The 20,388-nt window shown below is 33.1% G+C and overlaps 1 protein-coding gene across 1 annotated transcript in view; it reads right to left on the bottom strand.

Moving 5' to 3' along the window:
- The window catches only part of LOC136979051 (bromodomain adjacent to zinc finger domain protein 2B-like), a 280,166-nt gene that overhangs the window by 252,163 nt on the left and 7,615 nt on the right, over nucleotides 1-20,388 (bottom strand). Inside the window, 1 exon segment of the mRNA XM_067274949.1 lies at nucleotides 4,808-4,889. The gene's annotated coding sequence lies outside the window, so the exon portion shown is untranslated.

Here is a 20,388-nt window from a genome sequence, read left to right on the forward strand (position 1 = left end):
ACCACATTTGAATACAAAAAAAACTCAAAATTTAATCTTATTCCAAATTAAAGTCATTAATGCACATACCCTATACCAGGTGTGGCCAAACTTTTATCCTTTAGAGGCTACTTTTTCAGTAAAATATAGTCTGCAGGCGACTATGAATATGGGCAAACAATTTTAGGATTTTTCAAATTTTTCATAGATATTTTAATAAATAATTAATAATGATAAATAAATAATGATAAGTTTTTATTTCTTTCTGCCCTGTACTTGGTTTATTCATTCTAAAATAATAGGGTTAAATATTAATAACATTTAAAACAATAATTAATAAACTAACATTCCTGCTTCTGTATGAATAAATAAATATGCTATATGAATAAATAAAAAAAAACTGAAATTGAAAGTAAATACAAATGCACAAACAAGGAGTAACAAGTGGATTGAAGCCAGGAACTGTCACGTTACTGTCTGACACATAATTTTGCGCCATTTTATGCTATTGCCATTTATATGTGAATGCGTTGCGACTACAGTTCATTTAAAAGTTAACATTCATTTGCATTGATCATCGGAATAAATACAAACAGTATGGGTATGTTGCACAGACAGTCTATTATTGTAAGAAATAAATTATGGAATTAAGATTTTTAAACATTAATCTAAGTGAAAGCAAATTGTTCAACTTTAGCTTCGTGGGCTACTTTCAAAACCTTTGCGGTCGACTGGTCGACCATGGTCTACATGTTGGCCATCCCTGGCCTATACAATCATTAAAACATATCTAGTAAATTTCTACATTTATTAAAATATTTTTACAATTTAACTTAGAAATATTTCTCAAGTAAAAAACTTAAATCGAAATTACATAACTACAAATTGTTTTGTTCAACTAATTCTATTTTATGTTACAATGAATATCCAAGCTAGACTATTATTTTCTTATAACTAATAACTATAAAAAAATAAAAATAAAAGAAAAAGAAATATAAGAAAACATTCATCTATTCAAGTATATTTAGTAAAAATGTCTTAAGTCATGACAAGTGCTTTTGTTAATTATTCTAATGTTCTTTTTATTATTTTATCATAAATTTTAGAACCAAACAAAATATTCAAAAAATATTTTCTTTCAATAATTTTTTCAGGAAAAGAAGTACAACTTGTTATAAGTTAACAATAAATTGTTAAAATCAATTTAAATTAATTTTGATCGATATTATGTCATACTCTGAAAAGCTTTTTAATAGAATTTTATTTTAAAAAATATTTCATTTTGATATAAAAAAGAAATTTGAATACATCAGAGTCCGTATTATCCGGCCTTAATAGGAACAATAGTAAACTGGATTATAAATAACCCAGATAATATGGAATCATACATAATATGAATTTTATTCGGAAAGAGATTGTTAGAGAGGCTGAACAACAAAATAAAAATCTATAAAATTTTCATTTAGTTATTTTCAACTATCATTATTTCAATGTTTTTAAAATAAATTTAAAGCAAATTAAAATTAAATCAGAATTATGTTTAAAAAACACAAAAAAAGCTTTTGAAAAAAAAATTAAATCTCAGAATACTTTTTAATCCATTTAAAAAATTTGTTGTAAATGTTTATCTTGCAAAACAAAAGATTAAAAAAAAAACCAAAAAGATTTGTAACCAGATAATCAAAGATAGTATAATACAGATTACTAGATATGCCAATTTAATAAAAGTGATCTATAAATTATATTCTAATGTTAATAGAAAATTATAGTTAAAAAATACAGAAAAATAATTCAGTAAAGCAATCTTTATATATTTGAATCAGAACAACTTAAAAGCTTCCAAAATAATAAAAATCAGATATTTATGATATTTTAATGAAATACAGTTAAAAATGTCTTTTTCTGTAAAATATTTATTTTTATGATATATTCCATAAATTTTATTATAATGTTTAAACAAAATAAAACCAAGTTAATAAGTTACACTCAGTTAAAATCTTTTAAATATAATTTTATATCATCAGGATAAAACTTTACCCTTTACTCTAAAACAATTTACTCTTTAAATTTTAGGTAAACTCAAAATTTCAACTTTAAAGTGAAAAGTAATTGATTCCAAAATTGTTAAAAATTAGCATTAAAATTACACTGGTGATTTGATACAATGTAGTCCTTAGAATGTAAAAAATTCGACTATATTGTATCTAAGGTCACAATGTAAGAAGGAATTCTTTCTGCCATACATAAAAACAACCTACATCACACAGAAGCCACTAATTATCAAATCTTCATTCACTCTAGTCAGAAATCATCTGTTACTGCTCATATTTTTTTGTCTAACCTTTTCCATATCGAAACAACAAAAGTTTATATTTATATAGCGGCAAATATAAAATGTAGGCTCAGTCAACAAACTATTGCAAATTGAGCTTACTTATTTTGAACTATGCCGTTAACTGCCAATTTAATTCAGTACTCTACAATAAGATGAAAAAAGCAGCAGAATCTGATGAAGCTGGATGATATACTGGGAATTCACAGGCTTTCCTCATTGTATGCTAATCTGCATTCTATAAAAGCATGTTTTATGAAGTCACCAATATACCAATAAAATTTAATTTTATATTTATATTTAGTACCAAAATATTATAACCTCAGTTAACCATTTGACTTTTGTTTATCTTAGATATGCTACCAGTCCAAATTCAATTTTTCAAATTCAAACAGACTTTTTGCAAAATAATAGCTTTCATTTACTCCTAACTTGATATTACTTGATAACAATAACAGTCAGACAGTATATGTCTGTGAACGAAATTATAATAATTTTTAAATACAGTTTATTATTCTATCATTAAATCTTAAAATGAAGTTATGGGCTATGAAGTTGGACTGAGTCAGAAGCAAATTTGTTACTTCTTACATTGTAAAGCTGAAGTTGATAAAAATGAACAGACTCCAATTCCTACTTTTTTTTATTATGTACTTTATATGTTTATTTGTACTTTATTGGTTCAGGTTAAAGCTCCTAATAACCTCCTATCCTACATTATAGGAGTCTCCTGTAATAAAAACCTTTTATGAAGATTCTTCTACACCAGTGTTTCTCAAACTTTTTGGTCCGCGACCCCCTTTTGCACTTAAAAATTTCGAAGGACCCCCGAAGAATGAGTATGTGTAGAAAAACATCCCGGAGGGAGGGGGTTAATTTAAATTCAGGAAGAGTTAATTTCTTTTGTTTAATTAATCTATTCCATGTTGAAATTTCTCTTCGTTGCGTGCCGCTTGTCAATGTTAAGACTAACGAAATTTTTTTTAAATTATTTCCTTACTGTATTTTTCACAAACAAAATAAATATATTGAAGAATATAAAACAAAAATCATTATATTTCGGAAGTTAATCTCGTCTCAAAACGTTCCGATTCAGCACAACACAGTCCTCAGAAAAACAAGCAAAACTTACCACTCACGATGGGTAAAAAGTCTCGTTCAAATACTGGCGCGTCCTTAAGTACCCTCTCATGGTCGCGCCAGTGCTGCCAGTTAAAAACGCATATCAACTAAAATAATATCTGAGTATCCCAAGACATAGCCAAATATTGCAGCGCCACAGCACTAGCGGAAATTCGAATTAGCCTACTGAAACGCTTTCGGTTGATCGGTTTTCGGATAATAGACACTCTACTGTATTTCTAACTCGACTTGCCTACAGACACAACGCTGCTAGCGAACACCGTTCCAAATGACAACGCTGTTCTATCATAGTTTAGACGGAGAGTGGAACTCGGGGATTCCCCAATAGAGCACAAATTTATGAATATTATATTTAGGCTCATATTTTAATATTTATATTGTTTTTATTATTTATATGTGCAATAGTAAAAATTAATTTATATATTTTTTATTTCTATTATTTTTAAACATGAATCCATAGTAAATTTATAAAATTTTTGAAAAAACATTGATCTGGCATCAATTTTTCAGTGACCCCCCAAATATTTTTCACGACCCCCTTGGGGGTCGCGACCCCCACTTTGAGAATCACTGTCCTACACCATGATCTTGGTTTGCATATTATTAATTAGTGATAATTTTCTTTTCAGAAATTTATATTTGCATACATATGTCAGCTAATTCTAAATTTTTATTGTCAAAAGCCCATACAAAATGGATAAGAAAACTCAGAAAAGATAGAATTATTATTTTTCAAATACTTTATTATAATCACAGATAGAAAACAAGGTATGTGTCTATGTGTTGTTTATGATGATATGATCATGGTGATAATGAAAAACACTATGGAAAAAAGATGAGAACTTTCAGTGGGTTCAATAGTAATGTCATGGCTGAATGGCCAAGCTGTTAAAGTGTCAGCCTGCTACTTTGGAGACCCAAAATCAAAATCTGGATGAGTCAAAAAAACTCCAGGAAATTTTTTCACAGGTAGTCAGTCCATCAAGATATGACAGGCTCTGTCTCTTACCACCCAACTACCCCACTGCAGACCTAGTCAATCCCATAACAGGCTTGATAAAAAGTTCTTCTTTCTACCTTGTGGGCACTAAAAGTTTAAAAAATAATAAAAAATAGAAATGCCTGATGATTTACTTGGAAGAGATGAAATACCATTCTGGGTTAATATACTCAAAGTACATTTTAAATTATTATTATTTACATGCAGGAGTTGGAGTTAATCTTGTGAAATTCTGGAGTTAGAGTAGAGAGCCTGGTCTACCAACTCCACAGTCCAAGTTTTACTGAATAAATCTTTTAATTAAATGAAACATAAATTTAAAATATAAATAAAAATATGTTAAAAATTCTTACCTATCAGTACTGATAATGAAAACTTTGAAACTTCTTTTTTCACAAAACTTTATATATCAGTCAATAAATTAAAGTGATCTTCCTATATAAATAAATACAAATATATTAATTTCGTCTAATTAAAAATTGTAATTTCATTATTAATAAAGAAATGATTAAAAATTATATTAAAACAAGCATAGTAATTCATTTCTTGAACAAAAACACAAGTTTAATTATGTAAATATTAGCTTCCTACTTAACAAAAATACAAAAGATGTCTGAATTACATTTTTGCAATCTGAAATTATTAGTTATCCCAGTAAAAAGTTAACAAGATCAATTCTTAAATTAGATAGAGTTAGATAACCTAATAAATAGGATTTAACAATTTGGAGGGCTTATCACACCAAGGCCAAGGCTTATTGTTAAAATTTAACAATATTTATTATTAATAATGGAACCGTCTACCAAAATTTGGAAAATGTGGGAGAAAATGGAAGACATTTACTGGTCCCAAATAATATGATATATCACATTGTCATTGTATTGAAAAATTTTATGCTCAATAGTTTTAGTTCTTTAGTATACAGGTTACATTAAAAATTGTAAATACAGTGCACTGTATATATTAGATATTCCTTTGTATTGGTTAACTATTGGTGTTATAATTATTATGTTGGTGCCATGTGTTTGTAAGCTAATGAGGGGTCTTGTACCTGAAATGCATCCTTACCTAAATTTGAAATGTGATTATTAAAGACTAACTTTTTTGTAAAAGATCTGGTCCTTATTTCTGTCAGCCTTTGTGTGATAAGCCCTCCAAATTGTTAAATCCTATTTATTAGGTTATCTAACTCTCTAATTTATAGTTGTGGGCTAAAAGCATTGTTTATTATTAAGATCAATTCTCTTGACAAAGATGTAGGATATTATCTTATATTAGATAAATATAAAACATTGCATGTTTAGAATAATATTAAATATAAAAATTGCCAATTTCTGTGGAACAACATCAAATACATTACTCATAATTCAATATTGTTGCAACCATGAAAGTTTTCAGAAAAATGTGTGATATTAATATTCTCTTCACAATATTGTAACGATAATACTTTTCTTCAGATTATATATCCTTATGATATTAATTATAAAGAATTATACAGATTAATCAAAATATGGTAACTACAATGTCTGAAGTGAAAAAAGCAATAATTTTCTCATATTCATTTGACAATCATTTGTTTTAACAATATACTTCCGATCAATTAACCAAAGTACATCCAAATAAACCAAACTTGGTATCATCATAGATGATTTCCAAAATACAGCAAAGTACTGCTTAAGACAGTACTACAATTCTATATTTTGAACAATATTCTATACATGTTAAACTAACCAGACATCCTCCTTTCAGATGTACAGACTTATTTTGGAGATGCTTGACCTTTTGTCTTCCAAATGTGGCAAGACACCTAAATGTAGATTAAATATCATGCTTTTTCACAAAATGATGAAAAGCCCATTTCCTACCTTCATTACTTGTCTATTGCAAGTGCTACTCACATGTTGTGTTTGAGCCTGTCACAAAACAATTGTCAAAAATGTCATGCAATTAAAATCTCATCTGATTTGGATTTTCTCATATGTTAACAAAAATATTCCATTCTTTAAAAAATAGTAAAACAGAAAAGCTGACAGCTTAAGCCACATTTCACATTTTATAGATTGTGGCCAACAAATAGACCTGCATTAATACCTGTAAGCATGCAACTCCAAGATTTTCAACAAAAAAAAAATCCTCATGAAGGCCAGTGCCATGTTGACATTAAAAGCAGGGTCAGTTCACAAGACAATTACAATTGTTATTGGCAGAAGATGATTGTTTCAGTCTTCTGAAGTGGTTTTGGTCCCTAGGAATCTAACTGTTTGAATCATTTATCATCATACAATCTGTGGAAGGAATTTTTCCAAGTTAGCTAATTTTTTGATGACTAACTTCAAGGTACTGTACATAAGTCTCATCACATCCTTGCCAATTGATTCTTCAATATCTCCTAAACCTCTTGCTTTATGCTCAATCTGACTGTCTAGTTAGGAAGGAGTACTGGAACCTACCATAAATCCAAACTGGTCAATGCCAGTGGGGTTCCTGTTATAAAGCCATCTGGTGACACTTGCTTCACACCCATACCAGTTCTTTGACTGCAAATCACCTACTTTCAAAAGTGGTAGATTCTTCTTAAAGATTGATATGGCTCAAGCTTATCTGCAGTTTCAGTCAACTCTGCTGAGAAACAGATGATTACTAACCATCAGGAGCCTACAAGCTGAAATGTCTACAATTTGGTGTCAGTTCAGCACCCAGAATTTCTCAAGTAATTACAAACAATTTCTCTTTCTGGAGTAATTCCTTACTTTGACAACATTCTTGTGTGTGCAGCTACACTGGGAATCTTGATGGAATGAGTCAAAGAGGTCCTATATAACTTAGATTCAGGGCTTTGAGTGTGCAAAGGTAAGTGTATTTTCAGAGTATAATCCATTAAACTTCTTGGGCATAAAATTGACATTAAAGGGATTCATTCAGCCAAAAATAAGATTTCTGCAAGGAAGAATGCATCAAAACCCAAAAATAAAGATGAATTACAATCTTACTTAGGGCTACTAAATTTTTATTCTGGTTTTCTCCATGAAAAGGCATCAATCTTGGGACCCTTACATCAATTATTTGCCAGGTGCACTCATTGGAAATGAACCAAGAAGCATTCATTTGCTTTTGAGGCAACAAAAAACTTCTTTCATCTGATAGCATACAGGTCCCTTTCAACATGACAAAGCTGGTCATGCTGATTTGCAACACCTCCTCTTATGGGGTAGGAGCAGTACTGAGTCATAGCATCACAACAAGAAAAGATGCTCTGATCAAATTCTTTTCGAGAACTGTAACTTCCGCAGAATGCAATTATGCACAAATGATTGAGATGCTTTGGTCATTCTGGCATGAGTGAAAAAGTTTTATCATTATCTCTTTGAATATAAATTCACAACCATTGCTGACCATAAACCATCAGTTGGCCTTTTTTCACAAGACAAATTGACTCCACAAATAATGTGTCCTCCACATATGAACAAGATGGATGATCATACTTCAAGCTTATGACTGTAATCTGATATACAAACCCGGACAAGACGTCACCAACTCAGATTGCCTAAGCCTTCTTCCTATCCCAAGTCCCGACAATATCATATCCTATTGAAGTATTGTTTATGAAACAACATCTGAATCCTCTCTTATGTGCTTCAGATATTGCCTGACTCACAACAATGAATCCTATATTTGTGTGTGCAATACAGTTGGTATTGATAGGTTGAATGGATTCCACAAATGTTTCTCCATTACAAGATTATTACTGGATCCACAACAAGTTGTCCATCCATAAGAGGTGTATTCTATGGGGCAACAGAGTTGTCATCTCTCTGCTGAGACAAAAACCCATTTGGAGGAATTACATTTGGAACATTCCAGAATCATTCAAATGAAGGCTCTCACAAGATGTTAAGTGTAGTGGCCAGAAATGGACAGGTACATTAATAATCATATCAACAGATGCCATGAATGTCAGATAAACCAAAAGGAATCCAGCCCGTGGATTGGAGCCCTTTCCAATCCATCTTTGGGAATTTCTGGAACACCCTTGGTCAAGGTTACACGTAGACTTTGCCAGTCCCTTCCAAGGATAAAATTTCCTTATAATGGCAGTCACACATTCAAAATGGGGTGATGTATGTCACATAATGTCAACAACTACTGGGGTCATAATCAAGGTGCTATGAGGACTAACTTCACCGTCTAATTTTTGTTTGAGATGTTAATGACAACTGAACTGGCTGGTTTGTACTCCATGCAATGTCAAATTACTGGAAAAGAAATCACAAATCAAGTGAACAAGTGTTTAACTGAAAAGATAGGCATAACATTTCAAAACTTAGTGGCCATTTGACCTGGTGGTGGTCCATCTATGTGCAGGAAAAAATCTTGGTGCAGTAACTTTTGTTGAAAGTTTTCTGGCAAAAAATAACTAAATAGCCTTGCATTGTACATAAGTATTATGCAGCAAAATTTTGAATTTCAACCGTGTAATGACAGTAGTACTTTTGATTGTAAACTATATTCATTCAAGAGGACTAAAACTTAGGTCATTTCAAGCATTTTTTGAAAAGGTTGATGCCTCCTACAATGATGTACTCTATCACACAGTAGTTCATTGGTTGAGCTGTGGTAGAGCATTGGGTTTTGTTGCTCTCAAAAAGAAATCATTCAATTCTTAGAAAATGACTCAAAAAATTTCCCACTGCACAATAAAGTCTGGAGTAATGATCTGTACTTTTTACATGCATCACAGATCATCTAAATGAATTAAATTTACAGCTTCAAAGTCAACTTATTTTTCAAAGTATTGCTGCAGTAAAGGCTTCCAAAATGAAACTGAGGCCATTCAAAAGTCAACATGCCACTTTACTTTGTGTATGAAACATAATCAATTGTGTAAGTATGATGAGTTTAAAAAAATATTCACACAACATTGAACTTGTCAATAAATTTGGCAATCCTGCTTGATTTTGACTAGTTTCCATCCCAACAATGACATTCTGCAAGTGTCTGATTGTCATTCCAAAGATATTGTAAAGATATCTTTACACTATTAAACAAAAATGTTTTATATGTGACACTGAACTGCAAATTAAAAGTGTGTGTGCTTGACCATTTAAATCTCCTGCAAACCTTGTAACCGGTACTGTCAAAGTTGTGTGTGTGCTTGATGAGTTGCTTTACAATAATTTTTTAATTTATATAAATAGTGCTGATACAGCACTATATATACAAATTAGTAAAATATCTATGCAGGTTAATTTTGACTCCATGTTAATTTTCTAGTTTTTTATTAGTACTTCTTTAAGTAAAATGACTATTTTAAAGTTTTAAATATTAAAAAATATTTAAATATTTTAATGGTTTTTTTTAAACCATTAAAATATGGTTTCTTAATTTATGTAAACCAGGGTATTTACATATGATCTGAACTGTTTGTTTTTGTTTGTTTATGATAATGCAACTTAAGGGCAGTATACAAAACAAATTAAATTATTTATTGAGATTGTCACAATGCCGGGCTGAAATTTTTAATCATATTTTTAATTTATTTAATTTAAAATATATGCTCTCTACCGCAAATTAATAGTGGCTTGTCCCTGTACATCATACTTTTTTTGTTAGCAATAGAGTCATGCCAGTCATCTATTAACTGCTCTCAGCAGAAAAGTTTTGAATTGAAATAACATTACTTCCAGTTTGCATCAGAAGTTCATATATAGTTAATTGGAGTTTCCTGCCCCTAAGGTTTCCATATCTGGTCTCGGAATTTATTTATCTAACTCCATTCTTGAGATTAAGGAAAAACAGACAGATTACAGTGGGAATTTATAGGTCTACAGTTTTTTCAAATTGCAGCCTAACTGTCTTAGGGAATATCTCCTAGGAAGGCTTTCTATGGGAGAAACTAGTCCCTATTTATATGTAACAAACATGAAGAAAACCCAAAAAACTTCACATGGAAAGCCTGTTGGAAATGGGCAAACTCAAAACCAATTATCAGTGTTCAGTGGTTTTAGCTACTCAGCCACTGGTGGGCATGATCTGAATTGGTTGATTGGTCTAGTATTGTTTAATGGTACAAGGGCCTCATGGGCCATGCTGTTCCAACCATATGGTAAAACAGTAGTAAATATATAAAAAGTAAATATTGCTTGTAAAGAGAGCAGCTAATATAAAATTGCAATGCGTAATGCATTGATATGTTAAAATAATAAAAATAACAAGTATAATAACATGTAAAATAAATCACTCATAATGAGCTAAAATAAGAAAACTATGTCAACATAATAGTATAACAATGGTAAAAGAACAAAAAGAACTGCATAAAACCAATCAACAAGAATAAAAACAATAAGCATTTACATATAAAATATAGCATAAAATGTATGCCACAAGACAGTTAAAACAGAATTAATATGTAAGACCAGCAGCACTGCAATTCAGGAAGATTAACACAAACATGACAGTTCCACTAAAGGATTCTTTGGGTCATTAAGATGGTGGGTGTTTAGCATTTGCCACAACTCTTCTTAGTTTCATTTTGCTCCAACATGGAAGCAAGACTGGAGAGACTACATCCATATCCTCTCCAGCATCATAGTAGTATGAGAATTCACTCAAGAGTATCTGATTTTATTGTATCCTTAGAGACCGCTTGCTTGCTCTGAGATTTTGGACCTTTTGTGGCTGTCTGTATGAAGGTTGGGAGTATTATTTTACTATTGCTGGATGATTTGAACAGCATTTTCTGTTTTGCCTATGAATCAGTTTGAGATATCAGGCATCTCTCATGTTGCATCAGGGAACCAAAATATTTGTCTGTATACAAATAGATTTTACAGATTTAGTCACTTCATTGGCATAGGAAGTTTGTTGACATGATATTGGAAACACTACAATCTTTCTGGCCTCAGAAAAATAATGTTTCTTGAAATTTTTACTTCCTGTATTTGTTTATCCTGCTTCCACAAAGGGCAAGCATGTGCATAAGTGGAATGGGGCAGAGGACCTTTGTAATTCATGCAACATGGGTTATGGTATTTTCCTGGCTTGGACAAGAACACATCTGGCACAAAGATTAGTGCCATAGCAAAATATCTTTAAATGCCAAACCTCTGGCATTGGTAAGGGTACAGTGGATTCAGTGTATAAGGATAAATCTGGCAAGCACAAAAGAAAGTAATTTGAAGTATTAAATGTCAGAATGATGTTCTTTATGACAATCTGTTGCCTGTCACCATGAATGAAGAGAGAATAATTAGTTTTTTGCTGTAATAGGTACAATCCCATTAGGGATAGTTTAATGAGAGCTGCTATTCTTGAAGGGTACAATTGGCCTTGCAACCTGCACCAACTCATCCACACACGTACAATGTTCCATCATCTACTGGCATTCATATCCCTCAGTGGGGCTTTGAGAGCACTCACTCTGGGGGCATGGATGGCAATTAGCTTTCCCTTGCTTTGTTTCAACTGTCTGTATATAGCTGCCTTTCAACTTTGTATTTTAATCCTTATTTTCTGTCTTCTTTTTCAGTCTAAATTTGGTTAGTCCTAGTTGTAAGTTAGATTAGGGACTCTTAGCTTGGTTTCCAATTAGATTGTGATAGGTTAGGTTAAATTAGATTAGGGTTTATTAGTGTTAGTCATCTGGTTGGGTTCGTCCTAGGTTATGATAGGTTAGTTTAGTTAGTGAATAAGTTAATGTTTAAAAAAATAAATAAAAATTTTGGGGTCTTGTTTGTTTGTCTCTGTCAGTCCATTTATCTTGTCTAGTCTGTCATTGTGTTCATTTGCTTTTTGCACTGTGTCTAGCTGTTAAGTAGTATTAAGATTCACAATCGCATTCAGTTTTATTAGTAGGGTAGATGTACCAGTTTTAGCCAGTGTAGTACCAGTTCTGGGGACCTATTCCGAGCTCTTCCGATAACTTAACGAGAGTGATACACTGGACATTCGATAAGTCACCTTAGCGAAAGGCAGTTAACGAAGCTTAGACACATTGCTATTCTGTGCTCCATGTTAAGTGGGTTTCGCTATGGGTAGTCGGTTGCGATGCATCTGGGTCCCATGCTATTGATAACTGTTACGCTTTAACCAATCATAGTTTAGTTAACATTGTATTTTTGTCACATGACTGAAACCTGCCATTTTCTAAGCGAAGCACGTAGTTTTAGCATTGTCGTGTATCAGCGCTAGTGAAATAGTTTGTTTTAAAATGTCGAAGAAAGGAAAACGAAGCCAGCGAACTACAAGTCGCCAGTTCGAGATGCTCGTTAATTTTATGGAAGACAACTTTAAATTGATGTCAGGGAAGTTAGATGCTTCCTTTACCATAAAAGATCGCCAGAAATTGTGGCAAGAAATAGCCGACCGTCTGAATTCCAGTGGAGTCGACTCACAAAAAGATCCAGAAATATGGCAGAAAGTAACTGATAGCTTTGAATATAAATATATGACTATCATTTTAATTTATACATATGCGAATGAAACCTATTTCAGAAATAATGTTCATGCTATAGCTACTTACTTTAAATTTTAACAAGAAAGCAATTACATTATTCATACAATATTCATAAACAGTTAAGGTAATTATTTTTAAGCAATACAAAAACATAGTTTATTAACTCTCTCTCCAATTGCTCGTGAAGTAAAATCATTCGTGCAACAAAGACTCCATGTTGTTTTCACTTTTGTTAGGTCCCTAACGGCAGCTCCAGAGTGACCGATAACAAAAACTTAGTTATCGCAATGTTATCGCACGTGGCTATTGGCACCGAAAACGAAATGTACGGCTTGGAATAGCATTTTCACAGTTGATTAAACACAAATCACGTGGTTCTGATAGAAACTGGCTTTTATCGTATTCGTTAGCTTAATGATACTACTCAGAATAGGTCCCCTGGCCAGAAAACAAATTTAACTTAAAAATATAATCACAAATGAAACAAACTTTTATTGTTAACTGTGTGAACAGTTAACAATAAAAGTTTGTTTCATTGGACAGATTTGAATATGTGGTGATTATATTTTTAAGTTAAATTTGTTTTCTGGCCAGAACTGGAACACTGACCAAAACTGGTACATCTACCCTAATAAGTAGATATAAGTCTTCCTACAACAGCCACTTGGCACTAACTTCTACACTTAGCTTATTTATAGCTGCACTCAATTATTGGTGTTTGCTACACTCGTGTTTTCTTTCAGACCCTTCAGAAGAGTATGGCCTTGCAGCCTAAAAACTGCACGCCGTTCAAAAGGATTCTACCTTTCTCTACTGTCTATCTCCTCTCCCGCCTTCTTCCCCTCACCCTCTTTTCTGCCGGCTAAACATTTCATGTACAGCCGATGTTCTTCTTGTATGTATGTCTCCATGAATGTTAATATGACAGATTACCAGTACATCTTGAGCAAACAATCCATCAAGAATCGAAGCTTCTGGCTTGGAAATAAATTGTTTTTTGATATCACTCCACAAGAAAAGTTGAGGGTGGCATAAGGAGAAATGGAAATTGGAATATATCTTAATATTTTTATTGTCAGAAATTTCTCTGATTGATGGCTTTACTGACACATTTTCCATAAGCAGATTGCCAGATCTTAAGTTTTGAATTTTGTGAAGGTTGCAAACAGTAGATTCTATACTCTTCAAAAGTGAAATTACAAAGGAATGCACACTGCCACATGCAAATTGCAGGCCATCTAAAGAAGATGGAGATACGCAAATGCTTAAGTGTGTTTGTATATATATATATATATATATATACACACTGGACGACAAAAAAAATAACGCACCATGAAGGACTTGACAAAAATCATAGCTAGATATGTAAATGATTAGCTTTTGGGATCAGGTTCTTGTGTTGTATCTCCACCAGAGGGTAGAAAAGTGCTTCCTCTGTCTGGTATAAAGATGCACGCTGTGACGACTTGTGCATATGTCCTGCACTTGTGTTGATGGTTGTGACTTTGTTGAGTGACAGACATGCCTCTATGACACATTCGATGGCCTTACACTCAGTTAAGTGAGTTTGAGAGAGGTCGCATCGTTGGATTGAGAGGAGGAGAATGGTCATATCGCCGGATTGGCTGCCATCTGAACCATTCTGATGGAACTGTTAGGATGTGTTATGAGCAGTGGGGATGTAGGAGAACGCATGAATGGCAAACAGGCTCCAGATGTTATCGACAGACCACCAGGTGGGAGGATCATCTCATTGTACGTCAAGCACGGATAGCGCCTACAGCTTCGTCGTCTACCATTCATGCAGCAGTGGCACCTGCGTTACAAAACCGTGTATCCAGCTGCACCATTTCCAGGTGCTTAGTAGAAGGCGGATTGGTCTCCCAATGGCCAGTATGTGTTCTACCATTAACAGCCACCCACCAACGCCTCCATCTGCAGTGCTGTCTTGCACGACAATCATGGACAGCTACCGACTGGCAGCATATTGTCTTCAGCAATGAATCCCGCTTTTGTTTGGGGGCTCATGATGGCTGTGTGAGGGTATGGTGGCCCGCTGGTCAAGGCGTCAACCCAGCCTATACTGTGGAGCGGCACATGGGCCCAACCCCTGGTGTTATGGTGTAGGGAGCCATAACATACGACAGTAGGACACCTCTAGTTGTCATGCATACTACCCTCACAGCCCAACGATATGTGCAATACAACCTCCAGCCACATGTGTTGCCCCTCATAACAGGGCTTCCGACAGGCATATTCCAGCAGAATAATGACCAGCCACACACTGCAGCGGTTTCCCAAGCATGCCTACATAACATCACCACACTTCCTTGGCCTGCACGGTCTCCAGATTTATCATTAATCGAACATGTGTGGGACTACCTGGGACGCCAGCTGTGACAGCCACGGGATCTGACGCATCTTGAGTCCCAGTTGCATCACGCGTGGACAGATATGCCACAGAACATTATATGGAACCTTTATGCCTCCATGCCGAGGCGTATCACAGCTTATATCCGCACTAGAGGTGGCCCAGCGGGATATTAGTGCCTGCACTGTATTGAACATTACTGCACAATAAAGTATGTTTTTGCTTTATGGTTGCAATCATATACCTGTCTAGCTATGACAATGTCACATACCAATTTTTGTTCAAATCCAACAAGTCCTTCCTGGTGCGTTATTTTTTTTGTCGTCCAGTGTATATAGGGTCATGTGAAATCATTTCAGGCTATAAAGACAAGTAGTCTGCTCAGGTTGTCAATGCTATCAGCAATGGTTTGCTGCAGCAAACTTTTGGAGCTTTAGAAAATGCCTCAGAGATGACGACAAGTTGAATACCACCAGTTAGTGACAGGGAAATGAGACTATCCTGGAGCTGCACAACCTTGATTTGTTGATGCACACAAATGCCACGCATATTAGTCACACCATGAGTACTATCCAGTGATGTGCGAATGATGGATGCAGGAACATCTGCAAACAAGCTGAAAAGGGAGTGGGTTTTACTGGTGCATGACAGAGCACACAGACCAACAGGTTCACTACAGCATATCACATCCGAAGCCACCTGTTGCCGTCAATAGGTCTATCAATGCATATGTGTCCATTGAAACCATTTGTAATAGGTTGCATAAAGTTGAAGTGCACATATGGCAACCAGCAACAGGGTGTCATTTACCGTTCAACAGAGGGCTGCATGACTGGCATGGTGTCATTGTCATCACAACTGGACCACTGAATGGCATCGGCTACGCCATTCAGTGGTTCAGTGGATTTGTCTATGGATGAATCCCACTTCTGTTTGTGGAGGAATGATAGCAAAGGACAAGTGTGGTAGTATCCCAGGGAACACTATGCGCAAGTCCTTTTTGCTGAACATTACACCAGCCCAACACCAAGCATCATGGTTTGGGGAGGCATCATGTTCGATCAGCAGACAGCCCCGGTGCACATTTCTGGTACTCTGACAGTAGACCATCATGTCACACAAATTGTGGGACATACTGGTCCACTGTCACTTCAACCACTGGTGCAGGCCACACCCAACACCTGTTCCAGCAAGACAATGCCCAACCATATGTTGCACAGCAAACTCTCACCAGCTTGAATGGAATTCATATCCTTCTTAGACACTAGCTTCACCAGATCTCACTCCTATCAAACAGCTGTGGACCTCATCCAATGTGAGATGTACCAGGGACCACCATCACATAGCATAGACAACATGTGTGCCACAGTAGATGCAGCTTAGCAAGAGATACCTCAGGAAACCATTAATCACCTCATTGATAATATGCCTTGCTGTATATCTGCCTGTAGGAATCATATTCATTACTGAATAAACAGGTGTCTGTTGCATATCTTTATTCTTTTAACCATTTGCATATGTCTATCGATTCTGCAATGTGCATGTAGCTACATGCACATTACATTCCTTCATGGTGTTGCAATTTCACTTTTGAGGAGTGTAATAACTTTTGGATTAGGAAAGGGAATAGAGCCCCCAAATAAGTTCAATATTCAAATATAAAAGAAGAAAATGTGGCTTATCACACCCAGTAATCCACATTGAAATACCATCAGTACATGGTCATTTGTTAATTGAAGTTTCCATGATTGAAAAAAAACTTTCAACTCCTGGGGACTCCACCCACCATTGAACCCAACAAGAGGATGCCATACAGTTTACATAAGCAACACCTACTGATGAACTATGGTTTTCCAAAAGTTATATCTTCATAATGTAGCAAGGCTGAAAACTAATCTGTTCAGACTACATTGATCAGTTTACTCTGAGCAAAGGTCCCAAAAGACTCAATGACTAGCTGATTGACTTGAACAGAGTTTGGTTCAATCTACCCATTTATCTGAAGCAAGAGCAAAAACATGTTGCCTTCAATTACCAGAATTTCCCTTTCCAGCATATGGATATACACACATGGCAAATATGTGAGTGACAAATTCCACAACAATGGCAACATAAAGAGGACAGAAACAGAGGATGAAACAAATAGTTCAAACATGAAGAGAAAAAACAAGTCAACACTACATTTGACCCAGGGCATGAAGATACCACTCCCCAAGCAACTGCTTAGGCAGTTGCTTGGGAGTGGTATCTTCATGCCTTGATATGAACTAATTAAAGCAATTTCAATAATTATGAAATAAATATTTCAAAAATATTTCAGTTTGATGCTCTGATATATATATAATTTTCAAAAGTTTGTATCTAAATAAAATCAATTCAACACTATTGTGATTCAATAGAGAAATTAAACACAATGATTACATAGATTTCATCTACTAAAATAAAAATTTATACATTTAATTATTCATTTCTCATTAACGTTTATTTAGTACTAAACAAAAATTCTATAAATCAATAGTTTATAGAATTCATTTATGTACACTAATAAATGATAAACATTCAAATATAAACTAGTACAGTAGACCCTCGTATAACGCACTCCCATAAAACGGGAATTCGTACAACGCGACAAAAAAATTGCGACTAGTACTCATAGAGCGCGATAAACAGTCCCGTATAACGCGTAAGATAAATTTAACATTTTCACATGGTTTCTGATTTTTTGTTTAGAAAAGCAAATGTATACACTTACCTGTTGTTTATATATGAATAGTGAAGCTGATAGTTTAAAGAAGTAGCAGTTTATAAAAAAATAATAATACATACTCATTTAAAGATATAAGAGGAAAATAATTTCATTCAACTTAAAATAAAATTATGCACTTCACTGTTTAACATTTATTCACTATCGGAAGTATCAACAAATAAGTTCCAACGATGCTGTTTTGTTAATATTGGTTGTACAGTACAGATTTATTGACAACCGTTACAATTTAGACTCCTGAATTTGCATAAATTGATCTGTCCCATATAATGCGATTTCCTACAACATGGAACGTATCCCATGCATTATACGAGAGTCTACTGTAACTTCATAAAAGTATTTAATTTTTATTTTAACAAAATATTAATGAAAAAGCAAAATAAAAAGTTAAATTGAAAACACAAAACTGAAAATTGTTTGAATTTCATGCATAATTTATACAACAAAAATTAGAAATTTTGATAAACAATAGAGAATTTCTGGTGTGTAATCATATTTTTTTATTCAATTAAAAGCAATATTGAAAAAATATATTTGTAGTATAAATTTTCTGACAAAACTTCTACTTAATCAACTATGAATATAATGAAAAATATTAATTTGATGATTAATAATTACACAAAAAAAATTAAATCATTTTGTCTTATCTATCATCCTAGCCATTTTGTCCAAGAATGCATATTGTATAATTATACCAATGTGAATTCCTTCCATATACGACAAAAAGTTTATCATTTATAATTAAATATAGTGAAACCTGGGTTTAACTGTCAACGAGTCTAGCAGACACGGGTATTTAGCAGACAAAAAATCTGGTCCCAGAATAGTATTACTATAGGACTACAGGTATACCTCGGGTTACATCATTTTGAGTTAAGTCATTCTCGATTATATGTCATTTGTCAAAAAAATATATGAAAAAATAAAAATCAAGTTTAAGTCACTTTATTCGACTTTATCTCTGCCCGCCAAAAATACTGAAGTCGTAATATCACTAGAAAAGCATTAGAAGCACATAAAATTATGTTACTATACAATAAGAATAAAAAGTATATAAAATCATATTAAAATACATACATTTACAGTAAATGTTAATACTGTAAATCATAAATCCTAGAGAACAAAATATGAAAACATCTGTGACTCTGTTGTCGTCTTATTTAGCTGTCTTTATTGGTAAATTTAACATAAATTAATTTATTTTCTACTATTGCAGAATAATTTTAATAACTGTATTTATTATTTAACCTTACAAAATCATTTTATTTTATAATGTCTTAGAGCAAACCACATTAACAAATAAAAAGTCTGCGGTATACTGTAAACATTGCCAAATTGTAAACATGTATATACATTTACAAGTATGTTTGTACTGCACATGTATTCGTAAATTTAGATAAATTTTAGTTTTTAATATAGTACAGAAAAAAAGTAATATGTTAGTAAGCTTAATGTAGATTCTTATTGACCATATATTATTAAAAATACATCTATAAATAAAATACAGAACTGGGAATGGTTATTTGTGATTTAGCACAGTGAGAAGTAAATTTGATTTAAGTCAAAAAACAACTTAAGTCGCCTCTCCTGGAACCAATTACCAACATAAGGTGAAGCATACCCGTATTAAGGTATTTTTACCTTAAGTGGATACTGCCTTATAAAGACAACAGACAAAATTTCATACACTTCCTATTCTCCAAAACCTCTGTTAATTGAACAGTACAATGAATTACAATCCTATAAATATTAATTAAACAATGCCATACTTATATTTTTTAATAATATTCTATATTCCATTTTAAAGAATTTTTTTGCATCCTTAAACTTGTAGAAGTTTTCATAGTTATGTTATTACACAATTTTCTAATACTCTTCACATCAAACATTGCAAGAGTGAAATGTCAGCATCAATCTACCAAACGAAAAAATAAAAAATAATAATTAAGAAACCGAGAAAATTTAAAAAAAGAGAACAAAATAAAAATGAATGAAATGAGTTGTGTTAGAAAAATTAGAAAGTATCCTGTTTGGGAAACCTAGATAGTGTAATAAATTGATAATGTCATCTGCCTAGTTTGAAACAGTTGCAATTTTAAGTCTTATTCCAGGCATTTTTTTTACAGATTTCTCTAAATTAATTAATCAATAATTTCTAATTATTAAATTTAGTACACAATGACAATGTTTCTGGTGTCAAATTATGTTAATTATCATGAGAAGATAGCACTATAATTTCAGTAAGTTTTTGGCTATTTCTAAATTTTGTTCTTATTGTATTTTTTTTTTTATAAAACAAAACCTTGTATAAATTATTTAAAATACTGTTGAGCTTTGTAAAATATAC

Source organism: Centruroides vittatus, unplaced genomic scaffold (genome assembly GCF_030686945.1).
Source record: "Centruroides vittatus isolate TY-2023 unplaced genomic scaffold, ASM3068694v2 contig_575, whole genome shotgun sequence".
Classification (NCBI taxonomy): domain Eukaryota; kingdom Metazoa; phylum Arthropoda; class Arachnida; order Scorpiones; family Buthidae; genus Centruroides; species Centruroides vittatus.